Below are 5,964 nucleotides of genomic sequence, written 5' to 3' on the forward strand. Positions count from 1 at the left end.
TGACGATACGTTACTTCTTTCCAAATCATCTATGGGTATCCAGCGAACATTGGAAGCATTTTGTAACTTCTGCTCACTAAGGAACCTGGAGATTAATCTCTACAAAACCAAATACATGGTTTACCATGCCAGAACGGTAAATTGTCCCCACCCTCATATGAATGGTCTGGCCTTGGAAAGAACTTCCACATTTTATTACCTGGGGATTACCCTGAATGATCGTATGGACTGGCGGTCCCATGTGGCCAAAGCAAACCTAAAACTTGCACAAGTTTCAGGGGGCCTCTTGAAGGTACACAATGATTGCCCTCAAAAAAATTTAGGTCCCCCACTAGAAATATACAAGGCCCAAGCAAGGGGAGGAGCGCTGTATGGAGTTGAACTCTAGGGACATGCCAACGCTACCTCCTTGGATGCAACCGAGAACGGTTTTTTGAGATGTCTATTACGTCTTCCCCAGAGTACCCCTCTGCTCCCATTGCGTCTAGATGTTGCCTTGACCCCAATCAGGGACATAATTTCTTATCGCCCCTTATTTTATTGGAGACGTCTTTGGAGCACCCCCGAGATTATTCATTACAGGGAGCAACTGAAGGACTTCCTACTTTCTATGGGTGCAGGGAAGATCCCCTGGCTCATGCACATCAAACATCTATGTCACTCACTGGGAAGGGCTGACCTATGGCTTACTCCAGAACAGACATGTCCCTGTATCTCCAAACAATCTCTTGCACTAGCACTCAAGGAATACCATCTGGCCAATATATTACAGAACAGTGCCATAGGGGTGTTAAGCTCAAGATGTTAAGAGGTTAAGTGCACATATTGTTTTGAACAATTCTTGGACCGTATCCAAACCCCCCCTTGCAAAAAAACTTTATGTGCAATTTAGACACGGAACACTTCCGGTAAGAGACTTCACGAACAAGTGGGCAGGTGCAAACTCTCCACCCAAGGGCTGTCCAGGTTGTAACGCCAGTGTAGAATCTGACCTACATGTCTTACTCTTCTGTCCTTCTTATGCCAATGCAAGAGCCAAACGGATCATCCAACTCTGTAAAAATCTAGGCATCAGGAACTACCACGAAGTGTACCGTATTCTTAAATATGATTCCTCCCCCTTTACTGGTATTTGTGACATCCAGATTCCTATTTTCCATGTGGTGCCATAGAAGGGCCAAGCTTAAGGCGCTTGATACTGCTCATAGCACCTAGGTGGTTCCTATTTCATACAAATAATGGAGGGGGTCGGCAAGTGACCAGACCCACAAGCCCAGCTTTCCTTGCCTAGTATCTAACGCTTTTATTTAAGTAATAGAACTGCTTGTGACTAATTATTAGCAATATTTTAAAACCAAACTTAAAGGATTTTACTTGATATTATTTAGTTTTAACCACAATGTTTTATGTCAAAAATGTTAGTTTTAAGTTTTGTACGTCAGACTAGTCTAGTCTAGAGTTGTTTTATCCTTGTACTGCTTTTATGGCCTATGGCCGAAATAAAGTTTGATGACTGACTGACTGACTGGTACAGGTTGACCTCACGTGTGGGTCCGGGTGGGTTCTTCACCTGTGGTGGTCTCAAAGTGACAGAGTCCAACAGGCCTTCCCCGGCTGAGAGGGCTTCCTTCACACTGTGACATCTCCCTGGCTGAGGTGTACAGCTGGACCTCACCTGTGGGTTGAGGTGCGGTCTTCAGCCCCCCCCCCCCATCCATGTCAGTGTTATAGGAAGCGAGTGCACTTCAGTGTGCTCCTCACTGCCTGGGAAGTATTGAAACTCGGCCCAACACCTTGCCTCTCTTCTGTCAAACCACCAGCTTCCAGTCTCATCCCAGGGCTCGGCCTCAGAGACAACAGAGGGTGTTATATCTGAATAGACATCCCCTGACACTCTAATGTTTTGCATTTCATGTAATTTTATGGCATATTTCCAAAATGTTATATTATTACAAAAACATAATTTGCACGTTTTTTGCACATTTGTACTAGATACCCTGGGCCAGAATTACAAAGATGTGATGAAAGGCAACGCAGCAAACACCTTGTCTACCTCCACTGGTTGACTTTGTGCTTGTCTCCGATGTTGTACAGTGCTCTATTGCATTTTTGCCTGGGTTCTTTTTAAAGAAATACCACATACATACACTAAGACTAGTGCCATGAGAAAGATTACTTTAATATACAACAAGGGAACCCAAACAGTTTGCTGAGGACCGTGGGTGATCAGTGCTATCAAAGACAAGGGTCCTTAGCTTATGAAGATCAAGAGGAGAATGAAATATAGGCCATGATAGGAGACTATATCTTTAACTGCCCAGCGGGACAGGATATGGGAAGAACTGAGACAAGCGCTCATTTTAAAGGATGCTAAATTATTTTGGGCTCTAATTAATGCTGGTACAAAAGGGGGGAGAGGTTAATTTCATGAACATAGCCCCCTCAGTATGGGAGTCACACTTCGCAGCTCTTTACACAAGCCCGGAGACTGGTGTTGATGCGTATTATAGACAGGCCCAGTTGTCAGGGGCAGATAGGACCCTTCGGACTTCCCCGGCCCCAGACCCCTGCACGAGTATTGACTGTCGGGGGCCTCGGGCCTGGGTCGTCGGAGGGGCCGGTTGGATGATCGAGAGATGACTTCCTTTCAAAACCTAGAGAGTATTTCCCTAAAGGAAGTGGAGTCAGCTATCGAAAGATTGCTCCCAAATAAAGCCCCAGGCCTTAACAAACTACCTGGTGACCTCTTTCGCTCCCAGCCCAAAATCTGGACTCCGTATCTTGTAGTCCTGTTTAATGCGATCCTTTGGGGTTCCGAGTTACCGGAAACTTGGTTGGGAGCCGAGATCGTCCCCATTTACAAGAAGGGTTGCCCGTTATCCCCGTCCATCTACAGGCCTATTAATCTTCTAGACACTACCTAAAAACTAATGGGCTGGATTCAATTGGATAGGATACTGGGTTGGATAGAGGAACACAAAATACTGATCAGATTTTTAGGCTGCATCTCCTTTTTTGGAAAACTGCAAGAGTAGAGGGTGGCAGCCTCTACCTTGTTTTTGTGGACCTGCGGGCCGCCTTTGATCTTGTGCCCAGAGAGAAATTATGGAGAGTAATGGAAGAACTAGGCCTCCCGTCCTATTTACTAGATGTCTTGGTCCATGCGGGGAACTATGCCTAGGTCAGGTGTGGAAGGAACAGCGAACTCAAGGCCCCCTTTCCCAGTAACCAGGGGTGTACGCCAGGGTTGCGCCCTTGCCCCTACACTCTTCAGACTTTACGTCAATGGCTTGATAGATGAACTGGATGGAGTTAGGGATAACGATGCCCCGAGATTGGCTACTGGAAGGGTGCCTGCTCTGATGTTCGCGGATGACACTTTGCTGTTATCCAGAACATCAACAGGAATCCAGTGGGTTCTGGATGGGTTTTCATCCTTTTGTGCCTCGAGGGGATTGGAGGTTAACTTGGATAAAACCAAGTTCATGGTTTTCAATCCCCCAAGGCACACCCGCCCGAACCCTGTCTTGAATGGCACCCCGCTCGAGCGGGTGAAAACCTTTGTTTACCAGGGTGTCACGCTAACTGAAGACTTTGACTGGGGTCACCAGGTATCTATATCTGCCCTGAGACTTTCACAGATTACAGGGGGGATTGGGAAATTTCATAAAACTTCACAATTTAAACCAGTCGCCCCCGTTCTTGAAACTTATAGAGCCCAGACCAGGTCAGCAGCTATGTATGGGGCAGAACTATGGGGGCACAAGAACGCACTGAGTCTGCTCAAGGTGGAACAAGCTTTTATGAGAAATTTGGTAGGCTTAGCCTAAAGCACCCCTCTCATACTGTTGCGGCTAGATTTGGGCCTTGAGTCCATAAAAGATCTGATAGAGGCACGACCCTTGCTCTACTGGAGAAGGCTCTGGACTGTACCCGAACTTGTTGTCTACAGAGCGGAATTTTTAGCAGTCTGGGGGCAGCTCAAGAAAAAAAAAACCCTGGCTATCCCACATTAAGGTACTGCTTTACCAAATTGGCTTGCCTCAATTGTGGGAGTCCCCGGGGGAGAACTGTCCTAGGTTCCAGAGGTCAGAACTGTTGGCTATCCTGAGAAACCACAGCCTCAAGTCGCTACACAGATCGCCAACTCTGGGCAGGCTAACAACTGAATTCCTGCAGGTGAAAACTGAGGCCAAGAAGGAGGAATTTTTAGATCTAGTGCAGCCTTCTCTTGCAAGAAAACTATATATCCAACTGAGGCATGGCTGCTTGCCTATTAGTGTGCTGACCTCTAAATGGACTATCCCAAATGAGGGGACCTGCCCAGCCTGCAATAACAGCACAGAAGATATCATCCATGTCCTGTTCTTCTGCCCGGCGTATAGCAAAATACGGAAATGCTGATGGCTCCACTGTGCAGAAACTTGGGACTTAGACAATGTGTACAGGCTTGCAGAATTTTAACATATGATACCTCCCCTCCCACTGTGTTTGCTGTTTCCCGCTTCTTACACGGCATGTGGCGTAGAAGGACCCCCTTTCTGATAAGGACCTAATTGGAGCAACTCCCCTTTATTATTCCTTTTTCCTTTTACTCACAGTTTTTGATAACTTTTGATAAACTGATTGTTTAACAACTTTTTAACAACTTGTATTTATGGATTTTATTACCGTGCTTGTATGCATTTTAGCTGCACTTTTATGGTCAATGACCGAAATAAAGTTATCAAATGAATGAATTTATTTTTAATCAATGCAAACACATTGGACAAATGGTTGTAAGGCACAATCCTGTACCATACTTGGGGGAAAAAAACAAACAACAAATAAGGGACAGTTTTACAAGCAAAAAAACGAGCATTGTTGGCCACTTTTAAATCAGTGTCAACAGTGTCAAAAGACTTCTCACAGTGCTTTCACAACCTAACTATTGTGTTTAATCCTGTTGTGTCTAGCACTTCTTTGGCATTACTTTAATTTGACACTAATTTAAAAGTGGCCAACAATGCTCGTTTTTTTGCTTGTAAAACTGTCCCTTATTTGTTGTTTGTTTTTTTCCCCCAAGTATGGTACAGGATTGTGCCTTACAACCATTTGTCCAATGTGTTTGCATTGAATAAAAATAAATATCCTGTCCGGCTGGGCAGTGAAAAATATAGCCTCCTATCATGGCCTATATTTCATTCTCCTCTTGATCTTCATAAGCTAAGGACCCTTGCATGAGAAAGATTAATAGCAAAATACTTGGTCAAATGAAAAGGACTCATTCTGACAACCAAAAATGATTAGTTTCCCAATTTCCAGCTCTCAGGCCTGTTATGAGACATTGCTCTGTATGTAGTTGGGGTCTTTGCGATCACTTTCTAGGGGAACTAACCAAGAAAGAGGGTGGCTGAAGGAACTGGATACCCACCGTGTATAATCTGCAACCTGTGAAATCCTCTGCTATCATCATATTCACGTTGACAGTATTTATAAAGTGCACACGTAGTTGAAAGGTAGCGGAGCGCTGTACAGGGTCAAAGACCCGACCAGACAGTGAATCTGGGTGGGAGGTCCCGGTTTCTGTGATGGGAGGGGGACTTGTTTCTGTGTTGTGATGTAGTCTTCTATAAAGACATGCATCTTCAGCTCCTTTATAACTTAGAGCTTCTTTGGGGCGGTCCTGATGGATACAGGGATGTAGTTACAGATTCTTAGTGTGTGGATGGGAATGCCTGTTTCCCCGTTGTTTTATTGGTTCTTGCACATATTTGTCCCACTGAATGAAGGTGTCTGAATATGCCCCTAACTGTCCCATTGATAATTCTGCATTGTTTTTTTTAGATGTGATCTACATTACTGGGCCCAATACTGCAGACGAGGCCTCACCAGTGACGTGTACGGAACTTACAATTGTCTGTTGAGTTTGTATTCATACTGGCCCCACGTTGTTGACAAGTGAATTCCACAGATTGCATTCTT

The sequence above is a fragment of the Lissotriton vulgaris genome, chromosome 4_1 (assembly GCF_964263255.1).
Source record: "Lissotriton vulgaris chromosome 4_1, aLisVul1.2, whole genome shotgun sequence".
NCBI classification, from domain to species: domain Eukaryota; kingdom Metazoa; phylum Chordata; class Amphibia; order Caudata; family Salamandridae; genus Lissotriton; species Lissotriton vulgaris.